Raw genomic sequence first — 27,940 nt, 5'->3', positions numbered from 1 at the left:
GTTTTTAATTTAAATAAAATTTTAAAATTTAATAGAAATTTTAAAATGTCACCATTTTCTGGGTTTTTTTCACTGTATAATAATTCTCATTCTCTTTTATCTCTGTTGCTGCATTGTAATACTGTGCAGTTTTGCAATGTTTCACTGCTCATATTATTTGCAATTGTTAATCTCTGAGCAGGTTTTGGTGCAGCTCCATTTCTTGTTCTCCTTGTGACAAATGCCTTCCTCCCCCTCCCCAGCAGGCAGGGGGGTTTCTGGGTGTTATTGGCACTGCATTAGACCTGTTTTGAGAGCACCATAAAAAGTTATGTGCTAGTTTTCAACAGTAAAAAATTTATGCACAGTGGAATAATTTATTTACTGCTAATTGACGTGAAACAATTTGCAATACTTTTTTTTTTATAGTCGAATCAGTAATTATGTTGTAAATAGCCAAATCATCTGCACTAATAACTTAAACATAACTGTATATGCTTTTAATGATCAAAGATTTTTTTTTCATCTAATTTAATCCACTTTGGTTTTAGATACTTACTTGCAAATACAACCAGGTTTAAGAGAATGCACCAGTAATTAATTTTGAGACAGGATCCAAATCATTAGCTTTGATTTATAAGTAAAACTATCTGGGTTTAAGGATATACAGAATAAATCATTTTCTTAATAAAGTGTTTATTTTCTAGAAGAAGCATACAGGATGAATTCTTAGCCTGTGTACTACTCAATGGGAAGTTATCAGTATGGTTTCAGACATGCTCTGCATTCTTCTTTCACCTGTCAGCAGACAAGTTGATGTGTTTGCTCCATACAGCTCTGTCTTTAATCAGGGTGAAAAGATGTAGCTTGACAGAGTGTAATTATTTTAATTGCTGTGGAAAGACAGAGAACTGAATTATAGGAGAAATTTGATTTTCAAGCTTAAGTGTGTTCTAGAACTGAAATAAGATTTCAGACACCTAATGAAATTTTGAGGTCTGAGGGTTGTAGTTTCAGAACTACAATAACTTTTTCTAAAAGGACTCCTCCATTAATGACAATTCTTACACATGTGAACACTTCTAACTTTGGAAAAATTTGGTTTTCAAGCACTTTTAGAGTTTCTGTCATAAAAAATAAAACCAAGCAGCTTGTTCAGCAACCACGCAATCCTTCCATTCTCATTTTTCTACCCTTAAACACTTTCTGTCATGAGTGGACCTATGTTCATTTGACAGTCATGCTAAAATGAAAATAATTTGGATGGCTGCCATCCCTCCACCCCTCCAAGATGTTTTAAATAGTCAGAAAAAAACTAGGAAGCAGTCTTTGGGCTTCAGGTTGCAAACGATCATTGTGGAATGGTGGGACTTTTGATAAACTCTGTGTTTATTTCAGACTGGGACATACTGGAGCTTCACACCCAGGTGTCCCCAAACCCAGGAGCCAGCTGCAGCCCTCCAAGGGCACTTGTGTCACCTCTGTCCATATTCTTGTGCCCTAAATGAATGCCTGTGGCATTCTCATGCTCTGAACGGGATTCCTTCGCCCAGGATTTTCTCCTGGGGAGCTGAAAGGCAGCAAGAGGCCTCAGAAAAAAAGAAAAACAGTTCTTACCTCATTGGCTTCTCCTGTGCTGTGCTCACGTGTGGAATGTGTTTGGAGATTGTTTACCACAGGTGATTGCCTGGCTGGATTCTGGTGTGAGTTGTTCTGACTCTTTGGCCCACCAGTGCCAAACTGTGTCGGGACTCTGGAAAGAGCCATGAGTTTTCATTATTATCTTTTTAGCATTCAGTAAGTATCCTTTCTGTATTCTTTAGTATAGTATAGTATTCTTTAATGTAAAATAGTATCAAAGTAATAAATTAGCCTTCTGATAAGGAGTCCTCCTCATCATTCCTTCCCTGGTTGGCGGCCCTGCATTTACAATAAATGTGCATTTTTTTCACTTTTGGACAGCTTAAAAAATCCACCATTTAAACAAAAGACAACCCTTCTTAAGGCCTTGGTGGCTTTTCCTGCCTGCAAATATTTGTTCTTAGCTCCTGCTCTCACCCTGCCCACAGAGGGCTTGGCCCTCAGCTAGCAGGAGGCTTTGTAGCTCTGTTAGTTGACACCAACAGAAGACACAAAAAGGTGGAGTTTTTTGTCTTTTCTACACTGTTTTTGTGTGAAAAGAGGAGCTCTGGGGATTTGTTGTTTGACATCCTGAGATGCCAGGGAAGGCACCATTTTCAGGCTTTATGGCACATAGTTTAGGCTGTCACTTAGGTCACGCAGCTTAGCATTTTCGCAGTCTTTTCCTCTGAGAAAAAAAAATAATTTTGAAATCTCTGCATTCAGAAATAGAAAAGAGAAGCAGAAGAGCACAGAAATCTATCCCAAAGAGTTTATGCCCCTAAGTGACATGGAGTAGGTGAGAAATACTTTTGATTCTCTTTGACACTTTCTCACCAATTTCTTTCATTTATCATCCATTCATGAGAAGACAGGGCCTGATGCTGTGTTAAGGCAGGCTGCACAGAGCAAAGGTTTACTTCTAAGTAAAGTTGACATAATTTAAATAAGTACAGTTGGGAAAAAAAACCCAAAACCCAAACCAAACCAAAACCAGCCAGGTTTTTAGATGCAATAGTTTTGGTTTGGAGGTGGTGTTTTTTTGTGGTGGTTATTTTTTTCCCCACAGAGATATTTCTAATCAATATTACTTATAGATGGGCTGTAATTTCTTTATATATTCCTCCAGACAGATAACAACCACAAAAGTTCTCACATGCCTGGGGGACTATTTCTACAATTCCATGGACTGAAATTGGCTGCAAAAATAATCTTAGAGCCACTTGAGTAATCTTGCACCTGTTACATGATTACTTGTTACAGACTGATGGAAAAGCTAGCACTTTTGCTCAACTTGTCAAGTGACATCTGGAATCCCTGAAGTACTCATTAAAAATCAGTTTCACTGCCAATGCTGCCATATAAAAGTACTTTTTTTTTCTTTTAGAGAAATGGATCATACACCCTGTACATATTACCCAGTCACAGAAAGAGTCACTGCTATAATTATTAGCTTTTCCCTGCGTGAAAACACAGTATGGGACACTGTTTGAGGCACTGGAACTGTCAGTGCCTTTTTGAGTGACACAAATGGAGTAATCTCAGTAGAGGTTTCCATATGTGCTTTGTTTGTGGTGGGAGGCAGGACCATGAATGAGTAAAAACTCAGCAGATGAGGGGTCCTATTAGTGGTTGGTTAAACCCTCTGGAGCCCAGCTGGCAAAGAGAAGGACATTTCTTCATGTAGGTGATTTTCCAAACCAAGCTGCAACAAGCAGACAGGTGCTGGGGTGGTGATGGAAACCCAGTCTCAGAACCTGAGATGGTCTCAGTCACTGGGGGAGGTGTTCACTAATTGCTAGAAAAGGTGCATTGTAACTAATTAAACATTAATCACCCTCTGTTCAGTGCTAAGCAGGGCTGTATCAGAACAACTCCCTTGAAATGAAAGAGTTGTCCTATGACCAATGTACAGAAGTGTTGCCTGTCTTTGCCTTTCCCTGACTCTTCCCCATTCTATTCTGCAGTTCCTAGGGCATGCCTGGCTGAAACTCATCAAGAATTACAATTTTATCAGGCTGAGATAAAGCTCAGTGGAAATGCAGCCCTCAGTGAGCGTGGCAGGGAGCTCCAGGACAGGACACCTGGGCACCGGACCATGAAAGCCTGAGAGGGAACAGCCAGCAAATTACTGCCTCTGCAGGAAGTCTGAAATGTTTCCTTCTATTTCTTTCACATATTAATGCTGCATTGACAGCTGCTCAAGCTTAAAACATCTTTAACTGAAAGGTTAAATGAGAGACATGGGAAGATCCCAAAGAAAAGGTTCATCTCTCTTTATAGTCATGTCATATGGGTTTGTGTTACCCAGTGGCAAGTCTTTCTAGATTCAATTTATTGACAGTGAATACTTGAAGCTTCTTGTATCCCTTACTTCCTTTTATTTGTGCAAGGCTATTCAATACAACATCTGCATCCATGCTTCCTAATAGCTTCATCTGTGGATCTCTCTAAGTGAGGTTTTTTTTGCATTGTAAGATGTACACAAAAGGTTTGTTGTTGATTACACATATAATTTCTTACAAGTCAACACTGCTGTTGTAAAGAGGTTCTATAGCAAAACATATTTTGAACTGTTTTTTTCAGGCACCAACTTTCCTTTCAGTTTAAGACATGGTTTTAATTATAAATAAAATTAAATTAAATTTTGATTATAATGTATAAAATATTTGGGTTTTTTCTTAAAAAACACCCAAACAACAACAAAGGAAAAGCATACACAATCCTTTAGCTTTAATGAATAACTGAATAATATGGGTCAGGAGAGGAGCTTCATGAAATACATATTATAGAAAAATGACTTGCTCTCCCATCCAGGGTCAGAGCAGCCATCTGAGATAATAGAGAATTCCTTTTTTTTTTTTTTTTGCCCATGCAAAACTATAAAAGCTAAAGAAAACTGCAAAATAAAGGAAAATCCAACACAAATAATGTTTTAGAGAAAGCCAGAGTTAACACTTTTTCAAAATATCACCCATTTTCCAGTAAGAACCAATAAACTGGTGGTTTTTAAGCCCAGACAGCCAGTTTTGGTGAGACAGCTATGAGAAGTGCCTGGAATCCCACACTCAAGGTGCAGTTCTGTGGGAAATGGATTTGTAAAGAATTCCCAAAACCTGATAGAAAGTTCACATAGTCTTGTACATCTGTATGTAAACACTGAGATAAGGTGTGTTGATTTAGGAAGGCTCTAGAATAGAGATGACATTGTTGAGAGAGAGACTGAACAAGAAATAACTTTTAATAAGTTTCATAAGTTTAATAAGTTTCAAAATATGCCCTTGTGAAAAGACTAGATACTTTAGAGAATTAGAACTGTGAAAGATGGATTGTAGTAGGATCACCTGGGGTAAAAATATAGGTGATTGGTGTTAGAAGTAATAGTGGCATTGTGTGGTAAAAGCTAACAGGCTGAAAAGTGTTTATAAGCATTTTAATTGAGGAAATATGGCCTTCCTAAGTCATCACACCTTAACTCAGTGTTTGCACAGAGATGTACAAGACTGTGTGAGCTTTCTGCCAGGTTTTGAGAATTCTTTACGAATCCACTTCCCACACAGTTCTTGTCTTGTTTTTGCAGTGGAGCAAGAGATAAGACGGGGCTTAGATCTGACCTACAACTTGCGCTTAGGCTGACCTGGGTGAGGCGTGAGGGCAGGGGGAGATGAGAGGTGGCCTGGCTGGAAAAGAACACTGGTACACACAGCATGGAGCCAGGCATGGCTGTGGGGAAGGTCAGAAGGGAAAAGAAATAAAAATAATTACTAGCAGAAATGTGATGGGACAGGAGAGAAAAAACTTCAGGTTTTTGGCAATTCTGGTGCCTGAGGGTGAAGCTGTCAGTGCACCTCAAGATCTGTGCACAGCCAGGACAGAGCTGCTTTGAGTTTCAGGTGTGAAATACTGTGTGGTGTGCCAGAGTGAACTGGGGAACGGTGGGACAGGGATTTCAGGGAACAAGTACCTGCTCTTTAGGGAGAAGAGCTGAGAGACTGCACCTTAAACCTTCATTTCTCCTTAGTGTGTGTGCAGGGTGATGTGCTGTTCTGTGCACATCTGTGCTGTTCTGTGTTATGGGAACTAATACCATGTTTGCTGTTGGTTTGGAGATTTCATACTGTTCCACCCCCACCCGTCAGAACATTTCATTACATCTCTCAGGCAATAGAAAGGACTTTTAGGATTATTAGGTGAGTCATTATATTACTAGATATGGTTTTGAAAATATGGGCAGAGCTGTCATTTTGTAAGTCTGTCAGATGGCAGGAAACAACAGAGAATAAGGGGAAAACCATCAATTCCTACCTCCATATAGCTCATATTGCTAAACTAGTTACCCCCCACTTGTAACTGGGAATTTAGAAGGGTGAGTATTGCTAAAAAACACCTTGGCACTGCTTACAGCAAACTTCAGCTGCCATTTGAAAGCTGTGGGCAATCCAGGACATCCTACACTGGAAGTTTGGACAGATATCCCAAAAAGCCTTGGGATTAACACCAAGTTCTGCATTTCCAGTCTGCACTCACTGCTGAATATTTGGATATTTGCAGAGCCTGAGCTACAGTGTCTTTGTAAGTTAAGCAATAAATAAAAATTTAATTCATAATCTTGGTGTATTCTTCAACTCAGAATTAAAATTTTCATGTCTTTTCCACTTGTAGATCTACTTCTACCACAGTCAGTGATGTTATATCACTGCAGAAAGACATCTCTTACAATTGTATTTTACAAGGCAACTGAGTGCCAGTGTCACTATGCAGAGTCCCTTGGCAATTGTAGAGACATCTCCTCCAGAATATGGAAATATTCACTTGTGCATGTGCATTTTCCTGGAAGCTTATCCCCTAGAACTTTTAAATTAGTGCTCTATTCTGATCACCAGGTGTGCAATTTGGCAATGTCCTGTTGTATACATTGAGTGTGAAGGCACACAAGAGAAAATGTGACTCCCCATCCTGTGAAGAAGTTTTCTGTATGTGAGATATTAGGACCTGAGTTAGTTTACACTGACTCAGGGGCAGAACAGAATCCTGTCAGAAGGTGACACAGAATGGATTCTGCAGGGTAAAGCCATTTCCAAAAGATCTGCTCCACATCTTCTCCATACTAAGACTCTGATAGCCGTACATTGCAACACATCTCTCACCACAAGAAGCACTATTTCATTCCAGAAACATTCCATCCCGCACTAAAGGATGGCACTGAGAAACTTCACTGACTGTCCATCTAAATTTCTCTTCTTATTTCACTGTTTTACATGATGGTTTTGGTCTCCTTAATGCCATCTCACAGATTTAGACAAGAATTCTTTTACTCACTAAGAAGTCAAATAAGGGGCTAATTTTTTGCAGGCAGTGCAAAAGATGAATTGTAAACATACACTGGAAATATACACTGGACCAGATATTCCTATCAAAAGCAGATAAACATGAATAGATCCTAGATCAAACAAGGGATTCAGGGTACTTGTGGTTCAGTTGTTTTGGTTTAACTATCAGCTTGTCTACAGGAACAAATCAGCTGTGAATACTAAAAGTTCTTAGCAGAGATTTTTTTTTTTTCTGGGCGTGTGCAATGCTCTAAATTTATTTTTGTCCCTTACCACAATATTTCCTGTAAGTTGACCAGACTGTATCACAGAAACTCCAGGCAGAAAATTGATGAACATCAAAAATCCATAGTTAAAGCCTCTCCCTCAGCTCTGGAGCCACCACACATGCTGTTGATACAGCGTTTTGTAAGGAAGGGGCATGGTACCACCACAGTGATGTTTCCATAACCAAGGTGCAGATGTGAGATGAATGGCCAGGATGAATCCCAAGTTGAAGGAGTGCCTCAAGAGTAAAGTAAACTGCAAATCACCAGGAAAAGAAAGAAAAAATACCCAGGTATGTTCATGCACAGGCACGCACACTGATATTTCTCAAGGTGGACTGGTTTGATAAAAATTATGACCTTTTTTCCTCTACCCTGTTTTATTTTCCAGTACTAAAAATATTGCAGGTGCCTGAGGCGTAAGTCAGAGCAAGCCTCCATTATCACTGCAGAGACTTGGCAACTTTGCTCATTAGGCTTCCTAGGATCTGACTGAGTGACCTTGTTTGGTGGGAAGGCACAGATGGAGTCTGTCAGGAAATCTTGTTCATGTAGCAAGTATTCCTGCTGCTAGATGAGGTTTGCACCTCGTACCAGCGTTCCTAGCCCCAGTGAACAACCACTGTTCCCTCCTCCCACTGTCAGCCCCTTATTTCATGCCACCAGGTACTCCAGCACTTCTTTTTACTGTCAATTACCAAAAAGAAAGAGAACATCTCGCTGTGAGTGTAGGATGATCTTTCTCTCAAAGGCAGTCGTACACCTCACTTCTAGAGAAGCTGATGTTTGCTTTTACATTTGGTTGTGTTACCTGATAGACCCTAAGGCTTTCTTCTGCTGGGAGTCTGTTCCTGAGCTTGAGAAATAATTCTATTATAGGAATGCAGTTTTTTACTAAAGTCATACTCACACAGTTTACAATACAATATAAATAACTAATATATAAGTAATAAATAAAAGGTTTATCTATGAGCCAATTTTAAGTGGTCTAAACTTTCAGGATGTAGCCTATTTAGTTTCAGTGAGGAAATAAAAAGCTGCTTTTAAAGTTCAATCAGCTTCTAAAGGGCAATGCTAAAAATGTGACACCACCTTGGCTCAGTGAATGCCTTTGGGTAAAAGAAGAGGGATACAAGAGTAACTGAAATATTTAAGTAAAATTCAGTGTTGTGACCCTGAACACCAGGACAAAATTCACGTTGTATAAGCCATATTTCTAAGTGCAATAAACCATATCTATAAGTGATATTTTCTAAGTGTTTTGCACTGCTGAAGTACAGTGGCAAAGCTGAGAGTGGTTAGGGACTCCCATTTTTCAGTTCTGCCTTCAGATTTATTTACTAAGTTCCCCATCCAAAGGCAGATGTGAAGACATCATTTCAAAGCAACAGCTTTGCAGATTTTGAAATGATATTCCATCCTGCTTTGCAGATGAAAGAATCAAGCTTGACATCAGAAACTGGGATGGATTTCTAGTGTCTCTTCCCTGACCACTTGGTTCTACAGGCTAGTTCAGGGCTCCCGCACAAAGAATTCTGAGCCTGAATCCAAGGAAAAGCAGCTTTCTGCTGCCTGTGCCTGTCCCTGCAGGAGCGGCTGCTGCAGGGTGCTCTGCAGCACCTGGTGACTTGGATTGCTGAGAAGGAAGGAAGAGAACAGACAGAAGCCACCACATGGCTTTTACTGCTGCCTTTGCACCCCTCATCCCTCTTCTAAAAGCCAGCAAGGCTCTGCAATGGAAAGCCAGCACTGCTCACAGCCTTACTAAGGCTTATAGTGCCTGCTTGTTTGTTTTTAAATACGAAAATTTATCTCATCCCATGGGTGTTTCTGCCAAGTTCTTGGTGCTTCCAAGGTTCCAATACTTTATTAGTTAAAACTCCTCTGTGCTGCTTGCTCCTGTAGGGATTATGAAAAGAAATTAAATTTAGGGCACCAAAGATCATCACAGACAGAGGAATAAAACCTCCCTGCAAGCTTAATTACCGCAACAAGATGGGCTGATAACAGATAATATTTTGCTACCTAGTCACCAAAGGTGACTAATTGGGATTTGCATGTTATGAAGACTTTTTAAAGATGTGAGCTGATATTTGTGCCAATTTTGCACGCTGGAGTTCAAAATCAGATTGATTCTTTCTGAGATTGGTAGGTCAGGATTGTCAAGCCCTTCCTTCCACTTGTCCTTGTTCACTGGAGCTATTTTCTTGTGAGCGTGGCTCTGTATGGCAGGGATCAGAGCATTCCATGCCCTGCACTACCATTTCTGCAGGTGCCTGCAGCAATGAAGGAGCAAGCCTTGGCAATTCTCCCTGGTAAGAGTCTGTTCTCGTGGTTAAATGACACAGCCATGGAAGTGGAGCCTCAGATTGCTCCTGCATCTCTGCAGACACACTTGCAGAGAAAATATTCTGGTCCTAGGAAAACACCATTCCCTTCAGCTGACAGGCTCTGCAATGAAAGCCTGGGGGAGCTGGAAGAAGTGAAATTCAGATTGCCTTCATTTTATCAAAATATTTATCAAAATAAAACTACATTTTTTTCCCCTGCAGAAAATTCATGTTTCCATTGCTAGTTGATTTTACCCAATCCATCCTAAACCATCCAGATTTTTTGGTGAGGTGTTGTTTTTCATTACATGCCAATGCAATTTTCCCTGAATAAAAATTCTCCATTTGTACTGTACTATTATTGTTGGGTTTTTACCTAACTTGCTAAATTTAGAAATGGAAACAATCAGCAATGAATAAACTACTCTCAGACAAAAAAAAATACCTAATGCAAGTGCTGTACTTTTTATCTCTATGTTGAGTTTCTCTATTGAGCTATACTTGACAAATACTTGAATTACTGAGATGTTGGTTTCTCAAACACCAAAACAAATTTGCCACTGATTATGGCCACCTAGAATTGTCCTGGAGCAACATTTTGCTTCACAAGGCTGGATTTGCTGCTAACAGTACAAACTTCTTTCCTGTTTATTTGTTGAAATAACTGTGCTTATTTCTGTAAATTGGGATTAGGACTAGTTTATTTCACATCACTAATGGGTAGCTCACAAAATAGCCATTAAATGTTTTCAGATTATTAAAAATACTGAAGGGGAAATCAAAATTTATCACTACATCATTAATTTAACCATAATTCTTTACCTTCCTACAGGCCACTGTCAACACCTTTCAAGCAAGCTCTGAGGGCAAAGTCAATGAGTTGTGTTTTGGAAGGTTTCTGATTTCATTTAAATCCATGCAAATCCAGTGTAACACTATTCAAGTGTATCGATAATAGAAAACTTTCCACTGAAATTAGTTTTATATGTGGGAAAAATACTATTTTTTTTTTACAAAACTGGTCATCCTTCTTTAAAAAAGCCCAGCCAAAGAAGAACAATGATCTGATTTTCATGGGAAATTTTAACAAAAAGTGATGTAATATTACTTCTCTGTATTCTCATATGGTATATAAAATAATCCTACAGGACTCTGGAGCTTTTTAATGACTGGCAACAGCTCCAATGTCCTTGATATGTGTCATGGCATGGATTATTGCTCAAATCCATGCAAAGCAATTTCCAGTCAAGGGAAACAACTGTCCATTGGTTTGCTCTGATACATTTTCAGAGTATCCCTACAGCCTCCCATGGATGTGCAGCTGCTCAATTACAGCTTAATTGCATGACCCCGTAGGGTGACACCCAAGGAGTGCTCGTGGTACGTGGTGACATTCAGAACAAAGCAAAAAAGCAAATACAGTGAAGACTGCAGTTCACACAGGAAGGGAAAGCAGACCATGTGAAAAGAAAGATGTCATTCCATCATACAGTTTTCACACGTTCTTGTTTACAAATCTCTAGGATGTGTGTGTGGCCCTAAAATGCCCACTCTGCCCATCAACTGATCTGAAGACACACAAAAACACTGTTCGTTTCTTATCTACAGGAGAAAGAATAAACCAGAAGAAAACAACCAGTATCTTTCTCACCAAAGCTCCTGGAGAATCTCCTTGTTAAAACCAAGCAAACACCTTTTAGCAAGGCTAGTGTGCTAGACAGCATCACGAGCCACTGGGGAAATTGGAAGGCACCTTCAATCTTCTGGATATTCCAGATTTGGGAATATCTACTGCAACAGAAATTGGCCAAAAGCAGCAATTTTATGGCAGGTATTCAGACCTCACCATACGCTACCAAACACACCTGGTCCAGGGAATAATCCTTTTTGTCACACATAATTGTATTGTGGAGTTACAGGAAATTGGTAGGACAGAGAATTTCTACCCAGCTCCCAGCTCTGTCTCCTATGATGCTTCAAATCAGGTTTAATTATTGCTTTCTTTTTTTTTTTTTTTTTCCTGGCAGGATGTTGTGATGGTTTCATGCCAAAAGGTTTGAAGAAAGCTCACTTTTAATGCAGCATTTATGGCATGGCTTTAGGTATTTTACTGCTTACTTGAAACAATATTTGGACATTTTGTTATCCACTTTGGAAAACTATTTTATATACACTTCACACTACATCCATCTTAAGGAGTGTCTTAAAGAAATTACTGTAACTTAAGGAGCCAACAAACAATAGCTATAAAAATGATGTGTGCATAAATAAGACAATGGAGAGCTAAGACAATAATTCCATCAGTCTGTATCATCCTTTTCCAGACCAATGTTTTAAAAGAGCAGCACCTTTTTCTTTGTGACAAGGCTTTTCTCCATGCCTAGTAAGATTCTTCTATGTCCTAGGAGTAACCCATGCAATTTGAAGAAACAGGTGAAAGACAAAAAGATAATATAATGAAAGTCATAGAGTGACAGGGAAAGAAAGAGTCTGTAAAGCAGAGTTGTCATATTACCATAATTTCTGTCACTGATCTAATATAGAACATGGTTCTTCAAAATATTCACCACATTTTCAGTACATGGGCCAGTCCTTCTTTCTTAGTGAACTGGTTTAGGACAAATTAGGGAAAATATCTCCAAAGGAGCCCCTTATAGGAAACAAAACCCTCCGCACCTTCCCCCCTCCCCACCACTGGGTTCGGGAAGAATTTCTTCAGAGGGGAAGTGGAAAAAACTTGTTTATTAAAGAACAACAAGAAAAACACTCCCAGCACAAGAGAAATAGCCCGAGATGGCAACAGATGTTTCACCAGTCCAAGGGGTCGAGCCGTTTCTCTCTTCGCTGCGGAGGGTACGAAGCTTCTCTTGCAGACCCCGGACAGAGCCCCTTGCCCGGTGCCGGTCCGATATCTTCGGGGGGGAAAAGGGGGGGGGGGGGGGAAAGGGAAGGAAGGGAACAACAGAAACCGGGGAAAGGAGGAAAAAAAATGGCGAAAAAACAAGCGAGCTAAAAAAGCAAGAAAAAAAAGAAAGAGAAGCAAAGCTAGAAGAGCAAGCAAGCAGCCAGCTGGCCAAGCAAGCATGCCAAAAAGCCGAGCCCCCAGGCAGGGCGGGGGGGGGGGGGAAGGACAAAACGATAGACACAACAAACGGAGCAGGGAACAGAAACTACGATTTGGGATAATAAGCATGAAAATGTCCTGTCCCCACGACATTCCACCCCTTATCCCATATCGTGAACATGTTATTGAACAACGTAAACTTTCTTCTCACTTGCTCCAACCTTCCACACTTACACGTTTTCTTTCATTCTTACTTGCTCAGACCTTCGACACTTTCATATTTCCTTCTGTTTCATGTCTGTATGATCTAATGTACAGACAATGGTGGTCACGCTTAACAAACAATGATATCATCCCACAATCAGATCTCCCTGAGGTACGCAACGGGTTGTCCCATCTTTCTGCATTATCCACCAGGTATAACCTGGTCCTTGAGCAAAGACAATCCCACGAATGGGTTTGCCTGTACTCGAGGCAGGATTAATCCATACTGTCTTCCCCAACAAACCTCTGACATGGGCCACTGGGACTTTATCTCCATCTACTATATTGAGGGACTCAGACTGGGCAGGACCTGCTCGGTTGGTGGAACCTCGAGTGTTAACTAACCAGGTGGCCCTGGCTAAATGCTGCTCCCAGTTCTTGAGAGACCCCCCCACCCAATGCCTTCAAGGTGGTCTTTAACAATCCATTGCATCTCTCCACTTTACCTGCAGCTGGTGCATGGTAGGGGATGTGGTATACCCACTCAATGCCATGTTCCCTAGCCCAGGTGTTAATAAGATTATTTTTAAAATGAGTCCCATTGTCTGACTCAATCCTCTCAGGGGTACCATGCCTCCAAAGGACCTGCTTTTCAAGGCCCAGGATGGTGTTACGGGCGGTAGCATGAGACACAGGGTAGGTTTCCAACCATCCTGTGGTGGCTTCTACCATTGTGAGCACGTAGCGCTTGCCTTGGCGGGTTTGAGGCAGTGTGATGTAATCAATCTGCCAGGCCTCCCCATACTTGTATTTGGACCACCGCCCACCATACCATAGGGGCTTCACTCGCTTGGCCTGTTTGATGGCAGCACACGTCTCACAGTCATGGATAACCTGAGAAACACTGTCCATGGTTAAATCCACCCCTCGGTCTCGTGCCCACTTGTAGGTGGCATCTCTACCCTGATGGCCTGAGGCATCATGGGCCCATCGAGCTAGGAATAACTCTCCCTTGTGTTCCCAATCTAGGTCTATCTTTGACACCCCTATCCTTGCAGCCTGATCTACCTGATGATTGTTTTGCTGCTCTTCATTAGCTCTGCTTCTGGGGACATGGGCATCTACGTGGCGAACCTTCACAGGTAGTTTCTCTAACCTGGTGGCAATATCTTTCCATTCTTCAGCAGCCCAAATTGGCTTTCCTCTACGCTGCCAGTTAGCCCCTTTCCATCTCTCCAGCCAGCCCCACAGCGCATTGGCTACCATCCACGAATCAGTGTAGAGGTAGAGCTTTGGCCACTTCTCTCTTTCAGCAATGTCCAGAGCCAGCTGAACGGCCTTAAGTTCAGCGAGTTGGCTTGATCCACCCTCTCCTTCAGTGGCTTCTGCGACCTGTCGTGTGGGGCTCCATACAGCTGCTTTCCACTTCTGATTCATTCCCACAATGCGGCAAGAACCATCAGTAAAAAGAGCATACCGTGTTTCTTCTGCCGGCAGTTGGTTGTATGGTGGTGCTTCTTCAGCTCGTGTCACTTCTTGTTCTTCTTCATCAGCGAGACCAAAATTCTCACCTTCAGGCCAGTTTGTAATTACTTCCAGAATCCCAGGTCGATTCAGGTTTCCAATACGGGCACGCTGTGTGATGAGAGCAATCCACTTGCTCCATGTAGCACTGGTGGCATGGTGGGTAGAGGGAGTCTTTCCTCTGAACATCCACCCCAGCACTGGTAGTCGGGGTGCCAGGAGGACTTGTGCCTCCGTGCCAATCACCTCCGAGGCGGCTTGGACTCCTTCATAGGCTGCCAAAATTTCCTTCTCTGTAGGAGTGTAGCTGGCTTCAGACCCTCTATAGCTTCGACTCCAGAATCCTAATGGTTGGCCTCGAGTCTCCCCAGGCACCTTCTGCCAAAGGCTCCAGGACAGGCCATGGTTCCCGGCTGCAGTGTAGAGCACGTTCTTCACATCTGGTCCTGTCCTGACTGGGCCAAGGGCTACAGCATGAGCAATCTCCTGCTTGATCTGGGCAAAGGCTTGCTGCTGTTCAGGGCCCCAGTGGAAATCGTTCTTCTTGCGGGTGACCAGGTAGAGAGGGCTCACAATCTGGCTATACTCCGGAATGTGCATTCTCCAAAACCCTATGGCGCCTAGGAAAGCTTGTGTTTCCTTTTTGCTGGTTGGTGGGGACATAGCTGTGATCTTATTGATGACATCGGTGGGAATCTGACGCCGTCCATCTTACCACTTCACTCCAAGGAACTGGATCTCTCGAGCAGGTCCCTTGACTTTGCTCTTCTTGATGGCAAAGCCGGCTTTCATGAGAATCTGGATTATTTTCTCTCCTTTCTCAAACACTTCTGTTGCCGTTTTCCCCCACACAATGATATCATCGATGTATTGCAGATGTTCTGGAGCCTCACCCTCCTCTAATGCAGTTTGGATCAGTCCATGGCAGATAGTGGGACTGTGTTTCCACCCCTGGGGCAGTCGGTTCCAGGTGTACTGCACGCCCCTCCAGGTGAAAGCAAACTGAGGCCTGCATTCTGCTGCCAGAGGAATGGAGAAAAATGCATTAGCAATATCAATAGTGGCATACCACTTCGCTGCCTTGGACTCCAGCTCGTACTGGAGTTCCAGCATGTCCGGCACAGCAGCGCTCAGTGGTGGAGTCACTTCATTCAAGGCACGATAGTCCACCGTCAATCTCCATTCCCCTTCAGATTTACGCACAGGCCAGATGGGGCTGTTGAAGGGTGAGTGGGTTTTGCTAACCACCCCTTGGCTCTCCAGCTCACGAATCATTTTGTGGATGGGGATCACGGCATCTCGATTCGTTCTATACTGCCGGCGATGCACTGTCGAGGTCGCAATTGGCACGAGCTGCTCTTCTACCCTCAGGAGTCCTACTGCAGATGGGTTTTCTGTCAGTCCAGGCAAGGTGTTCAATTGCTTAACGTTCTCTGCCTCTACAGCAGCTATGCCAAAAGCCCATCTGAGTCCCTTTGGGTCTTTGTAATAACCGTTCCGGAGGAAGTCTATGCCCAGAATACACGGAGCCCCTGGGCCAGTCACAATGGGATGTTTCTTCCACTCCTTCCCAGTCAGGCTCACCTCAGCTTCCACCAGGGTCAGTTGTTGTGATCCCCCTGTCACACCAGCAATGGAAACAGGCTCGGCCCCCACATGTCCCGATGGTATTAGAGTACACTGTGCACCAGTATCCACTAAAGCGTCATATTTTTGTGGTTCTGATGTGCCAGGCCATCGGATCCACACCGTCCAAAAGATACGGTTTTCCCATGCCTCTACCTGGCTAGAGGCAGGGCCCCTCTACGCCTGTTTATCCTTCTTTCCTGGGGCATATGTCTTGGAGGTTCCCTCAAGGGGATCAGACATGTCATCATCATCATCATACCTGGCTGTTCGGCTACGGGCAACTGGGGCTGCTTTCCTTTTCTTACCTTCCTTCAATTCACGCACTCGTTGTGCCAGAGCAGCAGTAGGCTTCCCATCCCATTTCCTCATGTTTTCTCCAGACTCACGTAAGAAGAACCACAACTCAGCTCGTGGGGTGTACCTTCTCTCCCCAACAAGGGAACGTCTGCGTTGGGTACCAGGGCCTCTAATTTGTACAGCTGAAATTTGGAGGAGGTCTTCCTTAATCTCTTCCCTGAGTTTCTTGCTGCTTTCCTCTATTTTGTCTTCTAGTTCCTGCAGTCGTGTTTCCACAGCTGCAATTCTGGCATGAGTTGGGCCATGTACAGCATCCGCATATGCCCGAAGTTTCTTCGCCATATCGAGTACAGTCTCATATACCTCCTCCCGCTTCATTATTGCTAGCGCAGAAGCATATTCAGGTGGCCCAAGTCGCACCAGTTTCCTCCACATTACAGGTGTGCATGGTACAAAGTCCGGATTCCTAGTTGTTACATCTTCTGAAAAAATGATCTCCACCACTGCCATCTCCCTCAGGCGTTGGATCCCCTGTTCTATGGTCGTCCATCGTGTCTGCTGAACATAGAGGTCATCGGCACACAGATATCTCTGTGCCACGCTGTCCAGGACCCGTTCCCAGAGGCTGTGAGGGCTAGCCCCCCTCATCATGCCTTGGTCGATGACGGGATCATGTGACAGGGATCCCAAATGTCTCGCTTCAGTGCCATCCAGAATGGTAGCCTCCCCTGCCGCATCCCAAAGGCGGACCAGCCAACTAATTATAGATTCGTCGGGCTGTCGCCGATAATCCTTCCTTAGGCCTCGAAGGTCCTTCAGGGAGAAGGAATCAATAGTGGCCTCTGATCTTGTGCCAGTTGCTCTGACTCCTGATTTTATGTCAGGAGGTGTTGAGGGTCCTTCTCCTGCATCGTAATCATCATCATCCTCCACTGGTCGGTCAGTCTTATCTGTACACTTTCCACTTCTTGTACTAGTAGCAACAGCCCTTGGCTGAGGCTCACTGTCTGATTTAACTGCTGGCTTCGAGCTTGGGGTGTTAGCTGCAGCCTGAGTAACTGGGATAGCTGCTGATTTATCTCCCTGTCCCCCTGCCTCTGTCTGCTGCCCTACAGTATCTAGCAGGGTACGATAAGCATATGCCAGGGCCCAGCTCACTGCAAGGATCCTTTTCTCCTTAGGGTTATCCTGGCATTTCCCTTTCAGGTACTTCGCCACCTCAGCCGGGTTCTGAATTTGTTCAGATGGAAAGTCCCAGTCTACCGGATCAGAAAACTCCTTTAAAATTTGGCCCATATCCTCCCATTTCCCACACCACTCAGGACTTTTTACCCTTGGTTGTACCCCTAAATCAGGGGTCTCACCAGCCCCTCTAGAAATTGCAGCCTTCATCTTATATAAACTGCAGACAGTATAGAGCAAGGTTGTTAAATTAAATAACAGAAAGATGGTGTCCTTGGCAGTCAGGGAGAACTGAACATTTTCTAATAGAAATGTAAACAATTCGGAGGAGGAAAAGGAAAGCAAAGGCTGAATAACCTCCTCCCCCATAACAAATTTAACACACAGCCGCAACCACGAATTATACATTCCTGGAACCGATAACAACATTTTTATAAGCCCCTTGCAAAGTATCACACTCAAGCCCAGCCCGATGAATATTCTGGTTAGTGCCCTTCTGCTACAAAAGCTACGTATTAGGGACAATACCGGAGCTATTTCTGGATAAGAAAATAACCCCAGTGACCATAAAGCTATGAAAACTTCAAAGAACTCTAATGACCAGAGATAGAGGCAGGCTTTCACTCCAAATGACATTACAACTTTAAAAGGAGACATACCAATATTCCCACAAACAGTTAAAGCCAAAAAATATTATTAGAGTAAAGCTTTTTCCACTTCGTCCGGTATCCCCGTACGGGCCACCAAATTATTTGAACTGGTTTAGGACAAATTAGGGAAAATATCTCCAAAGGAGCCCCTTATAGGAAACAAAACCCTCCGCACCTTCCCCCCTCCCCACCACTGGGTTCGGGAAGAATTTCTTCAGAGGGGAAGTGGAAAAAACTTGTTTATTAAAGAACAACAAAAAAAACACTCCCAGCACAAGAGAAATAGCCCGAGATGGCAACAGATGTTTCACCAGTCCAAGGGGTCGAGCCGTTTCTCTCTTCGCTGCGGAGGGTACGAAGCTTCTCTTGCAGACCCCGGACAGAGCCCCTTGCCCGGTGCCGGTCCGATATCTTCGGGGGGGAAAAGGGGGGGGGGGGGGGGGGAAAGGGAAGGAAGGGAACAACAGAAACCGGGGAAAGGAGGAAAAAAAATGGCGAAAAAACAAGCGAGCTAAAAAAGCAAGAAAAAAAAGAAAGAGAAGCAAAGCTAGAAGAGCAAGCAAGCAGCCAGCCGGCCAAGCAAGCATGCCAAAAAGCCGAGCCCCCAAGCGGGGGGGGGGGGGGAAGGACAAAACGATAGACACAACAAACGGAGCAGGGAACAGAAACTACGATTTGGGATAATAAGCATGAAAATGTCCTGTCCCCACGACACTTAGGAAATGTGTTTATTGCTTGTGTAGTTACTACGATTCAAGCACACACTTCAGATGCTTTCCTAAGTGAGATTACAGTAGGAAACAGTAGATTCTAGAGATCTTGCTTCAAGTGTTTCCACTTCTGATTATACCTCTACTCCCTCTCTTAAGAAACCATTATTATTCAGTAATAAATTCCTCCAGAGATTTCTTGGAGGGTTTTTTAAGGATAAATGCTATAGAAGGGCAGATGTGTGCCATGTCAGATGGCTGTAAAAGCATTGCTGGCAGGAACTGAAGTTTAGAACAAGAACTGCATCCTCACATATCACAGGAGAAGACAACGTTTTTGGTATCTGGGCAAGTTCATTTGAAAACTGAGGAAGTTGTTTATGTAAAAAGCACTAAAATACTATAACTGACCACAAAACACACTTTCTCAAGTTAAATGTTCTGAGCTAGCTTCAGATTAAAACAAAATTTCCAACTATTGCTATATGGAATATGACAAACTCAGTGGTGCTGACCACTTCCAATCACCTAAGTGGTGTGGGAAAAACAGAAGGGATCAGGATTTCTTTTTCCAGGTGTCACCCCATACCCTAACTTTGCAAACTCTTCCAACTTTTTAAAATAGAAATGATAATGTGTCTTGTCTATCTCCTTCTCATTCTGCAGCTAAACCAGTTTGATGATCTTACATGTTTTGGCCTCTTTTCTCCTTGCTTGCAGTGTGGAAGGATGGGGATATGTGGTTTCTTTGGGGCATGGAAAGAGCTGACAGAAATGTTTCCTCTCCAGCTTGACCTTATTCCTAGGAATATTCTGTTCCACATCACCTGAGGGACAAGCTGAGTGTCTCTGAGCCCCCAGGGTTTCTGTCTCCTATCAAGCACTGAGAGCACAGCTGAAATTCTGGAGCACAGGCAGCACCAGACACCCCCACACTGCAGTTTGAGTGCTGCTGCACTTTCCTTGGGCAGGATTTGGTACCACAAGAGTGCAGAGTCTGGAAGAGAGACCTGAAGTGCTTACAGCAGGCTGCATTGCTAAACAGCCACTCACATGCCACGAGCCACTGTCTTGTGTTTCCAGTCAGCTGAAATTACAATTCCTGTGCCTGGAACACAAAGGTCTTCAGCACAAGGACAGCAGAACAATCTCACCATGTTCTGGTGGGCTTTCCACAAACCACTTGGCAGTAGCTTTATTCCTTCCTGTGCAAATGTTCAGGTTAACCCCAGCAAGCATGAGCTTTCAGTACCTGCTCTGGGAGTCCATACTACCCATGGAGAAAAGGATTTCTAGTTAAAATTGCACTGTGGGCAGGACACACTCGATTCCCCTCCCTCTGTGCATGGGCTGGAGGAGATGTGGTTTGAACACTTCCAATTCTGGAAACCTACTTAGGGTCCTCAGTCAGAAATCATAAAGCCAGTCCTGAATGCTGCTATTGAAAATAAAATAAAATAAAATAAAATAAAATAAAATAAAATAAAATAAAATAAAATAAAATAAAATAAAATAAAATAAAATAAAATAAAATAAAATAAAATAAAATAAAATAAAATAAAATAAAATAAAATAAAATAAATAAAATAAAATAAAATAAAATAAAATAAAATAAAATAAAATAAAATAAAATAAAATAAAATAAAATAAAATAAAATAAAATAAAATAAATAAAATAAAATAAAATAAAATAAAATAAAATAAGAATCAGGCTGCATGTACGTGCTGAAACGAAAGTTTGCAGTTCTGTCCAGTGACAGAGAACCATGAGAACTCTTATATCAGTTGCATTTGGACAAAGCAGAGGACACTTCTTCCTAGTGATAGAGAAGACATTTGTAGCCTCCATCTGCTGCTGAACACACAAGCCAGGCTTTCAGCCTTTTGCTCTCTGTAGGGAGCTGGTACAAGTCAGTCACCTGGGACTGAGACAGATCAAAGGTCTCCAAGTCTGGAATGCTTTCCAGCACCCTTCAGGGACCAGCACTGAGCCAGCCAGGAGTTAACACACAGTGCTTCCAGCATGTTTGCCATTCCAGGAATCCCTTTTCTTTTGCATGAACACCCATAAACATCCATACCTGTACAGTCTGGCTCTGCCATACCCATTCAGCACTCTGCCTCGTGTTTCCCCAGCCTCTCCCTCAGCTTTTGTGGGCAAAGCACCCTGTGCACCCAGGCGTTCTGCAGAGCCACACTCTGAGCCTGCTGAGCCTGTCAAAACAACTCTGTTGTTGTGGAAGCCAAGAATATGGGTTTTTTTCTCCACTGGGAAAGTCTCAGACACACGAGGTGGTTTCTGAGTTTTAAATTGTACTGGACACAGGAGGTTTTACAGAGGGTCACCCACTATTGATTAAAGAGAACAGCTTGCCTTCCATGCTATAATTCAATCCATTGTTCCTGTACCTCCACTTGCTAGGCCTGTTATTACCTTTTTCCCAACCCTTTTCTACAACATCCTTCTCTCTACAGATCTAATTCAAATACTTTTGCTAATGCCATTATATGATTTTCTTCTGAATAGGGAACATGTTTTGATTAAAAACCTTGACATTATGTTCAGGATAATCTACCAACCAGTTTCTCAGATGACAAGCTGATAGAAGGCAGCATGTATCTAAAGAGTTTACAATCATATCCCTGTGTTATCTTAATTAATGCAGTAAGACCTGTGCATAGAATTCACTCTCTTCATAATATATTGACAGCTGACCTCATTCCTCCATGGCATTTTTAAAATGCATTTATTGTGCTGCAGTGTGAAAACTTAGAGAAACCCTCTATTACAGAGGAAATTCACATATTGTAATATTTACTTATAATAATTAGTCTCAAGGTGTTCTGAAAGATACAACCAAAGGAATAGAATGAGAGTCCATGATGACAACAAATGAGTGTGCTGCAAAACATATGCTTGTGGTATTGATCATGCTTTTCATGCATGAAAGGGAAATAAAGGCCTTCTACATCAACCATTTCTGTTACTATTCCTTTTTTAAAATTTGTTTTCCTCTGGCCAGTGGTTTCAGTTTGGTTAGGATAGAAAGAAACAGAAGAAGAATGAAAGGAAGAGAAGGAAGAGAAGGAAGAGAAGGAAGAGAAGGAAGAGAAGGAAGAGAAGGAAGAGAAGGAAGAGAAGGAAGAGAAGGAAGAGAAGGAAGAGAAGGAAGAAGGAGCTTCTGCTTCTTAATAATTCAATTTTTTTTTTTACTGAGGAGTCCATAGCATTTTCTGGACGAAGGTGACACACACTTTGAATTGTATAAGCAATAAAAACCCATTACTGTGGACCCAGGCAACTCAATTTAAGAGTTGTAAAAATATTTGAATATGAGAAGCTGGAGTGTACTCTTGTTATAATTTATTGATTTGAATAGAGATTTGTGTTTCAAAATGGCCATTCCACTAGCCAAAGTTCTGATCTGACTGCTAACCAAAGCAAACAGAACAAGCAACAGTAAGATGACCTTTTGCTTTGTACTTTGGTGGGTTTTTAGCTTATCCAATTGCCATGTGATCACAAAGAGGCCCCAATTAAGTATAGTTATATCATCTACACAGACTTGGAAAATCTTGTAACTACTGTCTGGTACTAAGAACAGTAAAGACATGAGAGGTTTTGCCACTCTGCTAGACTTGTCCCGTGTGAGTCAGATGGTTTGGTGTGGAGCAGGGTGGCACCTCCACAGACAAGGGGCGTGAGTCACCCCTGTGAATGCCCTTGTGGGGCACAGCTGGGAGGGACATTGGCCCAAAGTGGCTTCCCAGGGAGCTCCAGCTGCTCTTCCCTCCAAGCTCAGCAGCAGGATTTCAAGCCTGAGAGCTGTCCTGAGCTGCTCTTTGTGGCCAGGTTTGTTTGTGTGAGGTGGGGCACAGCCTGGCTGCTGATTTCACCAAGTCAGCTTCTTTGCCATCTGTCTCTTGGGGCTGCCCCGCTGCTCTCTCTTGTCCTTCATGCTTCACAGAGGGATGGTTTGGCTATTAAGCCAAAGGCTGGCTCAAAAACTGTGCCTTTCTGTGGAGCATGAAAAGCAGCAGGGAAGAGCAAAGCACCTATGGCTCCTGGGGAAAAGCTGGCAGGGGCTGAGAAGCCAAATCCTCTGTACACTGAAGTTAAATATCTCAGATGGAGTGAAAGGACAGATGGAGCCAGACAGAAAAGCAGTGCCAATGTTGTATAGCACTGAAGTTTAGAAAAGTGATACAAAATTCAGCAAGAATGTGACCAATGTGACTGGAGACATCAAGGGAGGGACAACATTTGAAATCTACATCCTCACTCATACCAGATGCTGTGAGTATCTTGAAGCCAGTATAAATCTGAATTCTTCTACATTGTAACTTCCTAAGGTGTATCATACTGTACAAATGTCCTCAGGAATTGAATTGTGATCACATATAGACTGAAAAAAAAAAGAATTATTTTCTCACACCTTGTACCATTCCACAGGAATCAGCAATAATGTGTTATACAAAGAAAAAAAGGAGAGTACACATCTCAGCCAACACCTCGTCCTCCATTTTAATTGCAACAGCCTCCCAGAAGATTTTTTGCTCTTTAAAACTCATCTTTTCATGCAATTCACCACACACTCTTCATATAGCTCTCACCACTCTCTTCTTCGACAGCTTCCTAAACACTTAATACTCCTGACTCTTGACATTTAAGAATCTGTTTTGCTTCAGAAAAATGCCAAATCCACCATACTAATCTCCATTTTACCCACCTCACTGCTCCCTCTCCCACTTATGCTCCAGATGGGCCCAGGAAAATTTTCTCAATGATTTTTATTTTTCCTTTTTAAACTTCCTTATTAAAAAACAACAACAACAACAACAATAACAAAAACAAAAAAAAACCCCAACCCCCCCCCAAAAAACCCCCAACAAACAAAGAAAAAAACCCAAAAAAAACCAACCAAACAACCCCACCCAACCAATTTTTATACGAAAATCTCAAATTTTCTCCCAATTTTCAAGTCCCAAACAGTGCATGCCAGATACTATTTCTTAGAACTGCATTAAGTTTTCACTGTCACACAGCTATTCTCCAAAGCTGCTGTTCACCTGCTTCTCAACCTTCTACAAGTCTGGGTTTTTCCACAGTGTCCTCATTATTATCTGAATTTCTGAGGCACTGTGATCCTCCTCCAGCAAAGTGCTGAGAGGAAAAGGAAAGGCCAGTGCAGCTGTTCCAGTCTCCTCTCACCCCATTGCCCTGCTGATATTCACACCTTCCTCTCTTCACAAAGGAGACTTTCCAGTCTGGTTTCTTCCAAAACATCATCAGATGGTTGCTTGTGAATACAGGAGGACCCTATGGAAAATCCTATGGGATACACTGCAGTAACAGTTTTGTCTCTTCTGGGATTTTGGAAGCTTTCCCTTGCCACGCAGGAGTTTTTGGTCCATTACAAACACAGTTATGAGGAATATGGGTGAGACTGAAGCTGCCAGAGGTCAGGCAGACTTGTCTCCTGAGTTTCAGACAGAAGGAATCAAGACAGGGACAGAATTCTGAATCATCACCTTTCAGGATGTTTTGGGTTCAATCCATGCCTGAATCCAATCTCTGACCCATTGAACTTCTATTTTCAAACAATAAATCCCCATGACCTACTTCACCACTCTTGCAACCTGCCCAGTAAATCAGGGCAAAATAATAACAGGGAAAAAAAGTGAAAAATGTTACCTCTCAACACTCTCAGCTATTAAGCTGCCTACTACTGAAACTAACACCCAGTCAGGTTGTTAGTAATGCTAAATTATTAGATTTATCTACATTCTCATGCCTACATGTACAACTAATAATACGTGTTTGTATAAATATAATTTCACACACAGACACTCTATATAGGTAAAATAAACATACTCAGAAGGCGTTTTATGCACTGGTTTAAACAAAATATTGAGGTGTGTCAGAGTCAATAGACAGAGGAGAGGGAGCTGTGTTTTATGTTGAGGAAGGATTTGTTCTTCTTTTGTTCCTGGTTATTGTGGGAGCAGTTATTTTTTGTTAGTTCACTTTGATCCTCCATGAAATCAAGTGAAACTTGTGAAAATGAAAACAAAGAATTCTCTACAAGTTTGAACACATTTGGTTGCTTGTGCTTCATTGGCCAAACCAAGTAGTTTTTAATTTTGCTGGTGTTTGCAGGCTTATTTCTATATTCATGTTTTGAAAATACAATGACAAAACCCAATTCACTGGCTGTGAACATTTAATCAAAATTTTGGTTTTCAGAAGCACTTAATCCATGCCTAGAACTTAAAGGTCTCCAGTAGGAATGTGAAGGATCAGGTTTTAAATTACCAAAAAGTAAAACCCAAACTAGGTACCAATAGCACATTGCCAACATTAAATTTTTCACATCTCCCCTTTTAACCAATTTTGTTTTGATACATTGTGGATGAATAAAAGCAGTATTGTGTTTTTTGCAGAGGCTGCTTGCTACTGGACATGCACATGGGGAAAGTGCAAATGATATTTCCCTCATTCATTTTTGAGTCACTGTGAATTACACAACTGAACTTTCCGTATTCCAAACATAAACAGACTAAAATGAGCCAAACAATCTCTTTTGGGATGCTCCTCCTCTTTATGAGCTGGTTTTACAGATATACAGGCAGTGTGGTGCTGAGACAGCCACTGGAGGTTTAGGAAACGTTTAGCCAAAAAGTTGAAGAAGGAGAAGCCAAACATCAACTGGCATTTAACTGAAATGTTACAAGGAGATAAGGTTCCATAAAAGAACATTGTTCTGCACTTATCATTATCCTACAGCCTAGAAAAACTAGTAAAAGATACATTAGCATCTAAGGAAGAAAAAGTATTTTTAATTTCCCATTCTCCCTGAAAAAACTAAAATAAAAATCCCTTGCTACTGATAGCTGGAATTGTGATGTAAAAATTGAGAATAGAAACTGCTGAGAAAGCTTATGAGTACCCCTCTAAATACCTGTAAGCCCCAACTATCAGTGTGCAGTTGGAGGGAAAATTTCCCCCACTCTACTCAGCGCTGTATTGCTCATACTTTACCATATTCATTAATAAATAAATTGATTGCTGCTTGAATATTGGCGTAGTCAAGCTTATCATTTATAACACCTGTGATAAACAAAACCCTCCCCCACCAAGGAATCCACAATTTGCTTATAAACTTCCTTCTCCTAAGCAGACAGTCTCGCTGTACCCCATTGCACCCCGGTCGGGTCCGTCCTGGCCACTAGAAAACTCAGACTGAGACTATTTGCTAGGTTCTTTTCCATCCATCTCCCAGGTCAAACAAAAACACCCAAGAATCACCAGCCATAGGAGTTTTTAATGTTGTGCACTGTGCCTCCCCTAATCCCCGGGAGTCACCCCCACCCAATTTTAAGGTGCCCCAGTCCGGTCCGTCCCAGCCACCGGAATACTCACGAAACCCAAGATTCTTGAAACGAAAATCTCGGAGGTAGTCCTTGAACCAGGGGAAAACTCCTCTCACGTCTGGAACGGAGGGGGTTGACTTTCCCGGGAGCTGCAGCAAGCAGAAAGTGTGCGAATTCACCGGCAGCGCTTGACGGAGCACGAACTTCACTTGGCAGCAGCGTCCGTGCGCCCTGCAGACAGCTGAGGTGTGCACCAGCGTGCCCCAATCCCTGCAGGCGATCGGGGCAGGCCCAGGAGCGGCCGTGCCCGACCTCTGCCGCCGGCCGGCAGGGTCACGCTTCGGCTGCTGAAACGCGGGCTCAGCCTCTGAGATTCATTGTAAAGGAAATAAGGAACGACCCCGTGCTGGCTTCTCCGAGCCGCTTTATTTCTGTCCCGCGCCAGGATGGCGCTGCTTGGAATCGGCAGCGTGGCACAGGAGCTGTTCTTTGCTGCGGTGGCAGCAGCGCCGGCGTGAGAAGATGGTGCAGCACTCGCAGGCAGCGGCAGCGCGGCGGTGACAGTCTCTGTCCTGGTGGCGGGGACAGTCTCTCTCCTCACGGCGGGGACAGTCTCTCTCCTCACGGCGGGGACAGTCTCTGTCCTCACGGCGGGGACAGTCTCTCTCCTCACGGCGGGGACAGTCTCTCTCCTCACGGCAGGGACAGTCTCTCTCCTGGCGGCGGGGACAGTCTCTCTCCTCACGGCGCTGGCAGCAGCGGTGCTCGTGTGAGCGATCCCCCTCTCGCCAGGAGCCGTGGCTCACAGGAGGCTCAGCGGTGCCGGCGGCGCGGGCAGGAGCCAGGCGGCCGATGCCCCGCGGGGTGACCTCCTTTCCCGGGCGGAGAGGGGTGCCGGCTGCGGAGGGGGAGCCGGCGGGGCACGGGATCCGGCAGAGCGCGGGAGCCGTGCAGCTGGAAGGGCAGACAGTGGCACAGAGCCGGGAGGCAGAGAAAACAGCGGCTTTTGCGTAAGAGAGAGCGGGAAATCGGGGTGGGGGTTAGGTCAGAAGCTAAGATGGGAAAGGCATAAACCCATAGCAAAGAGAGAAACCCGGAACTGACAGGGAACTTACCAGGCTAGGGGAAAAAACCACTGCAAGTGCCCTGGCTAGACAGGAGGCAAACATAGACTAAACATCTTCAAACTGCCATTCCAGCCAGACAGGGAAAGACCAAACATACTCAAACCCAGTGCAAGAGGAGACCAAACAACCTCAAAAAACCCCACTGCCACAGGCAGAGCTCAGCTGCCCTTGGGGGCTGCAGGAACAGTCAGGAGCCCAAAGAGCCTCCATGGCTGTGCTGAGACCAAGGCTGGAGCAGGGAAATGCAGGGCTGCTGCGGGATGGGGAGGACATTGAATTCCAGCACACACCTCAGCTCTCTGATGATCCCGGCACCATGCTGGGCCCTGTTTCACACTGGAGCAGAGCAGATGTTGATGGGACAGGAGCCCTGCGGGGCAGTCAGGGACCTGCAGCTTGCAAGGTGCTCTGCTCTCCCTCAGGTGCTCTCGGAGAGATCCAATCCCAGCTGGGCACCTCAGGGCACAAGTGGCACTGCCTGTTCATGGGCACACAGCTGATGGCTGCCTGGAAAGGGGCACAGCTTTTAATACTTGCATATTTCATCATATACAAGCAAACCTTTATTACCTGGGTCACTTGAGTACATTTAAGAAATGGCAAAGTTATCCCATCGGGAACAGGAAATTATTTCCTGGATCTCATGGATTCTTC

At 43.4% G+C, this 27,940-nt stretch overlaps 1 long non-coding RNA gene across 1 annotated transcript; it reads right to left on the bottom strand.

The window, feature by feature from the left end:
- Window positions 1–657: 657 nt before the first annotated feature.
- On the bottom strand, window positions 658–27,387 carry LOC135298458 (uncharacterized). Its single transcript, XR_010360434.1, has 3 exons — window positions 26,209–27,387; window positions 1,597–1,732; window positions 658–872 (listed from the first exon to the last, which is right to left on the bottom strand). It is a non-coding gene; the product is annotated as an uncharacterized LOC135298458 (long non-coding RNA).
- Between the last annotated feature and the right edge of the window lie 553 nt (window positions 27,388–27,940).

This window comes from Passer domesticus, chromosome 4 (assembly GCF_036417665.1).
Source record: "Passer domesticus isolate bPasDom1 chromosome 4, bPasDom1.hap1, whole genome shotgun sequence".
Classification (NCBI taxonomy): domain Eukaryota; kingdom Metazoa; phylum Chordata; class Aves; order Passeriformes; family Passeridae; genus Passer; species Passer domesticus.
Note: the sequence above shows the minus strand (reverse complement) of the source record. Positions and strands in the feature narration are given on the sequence as shown.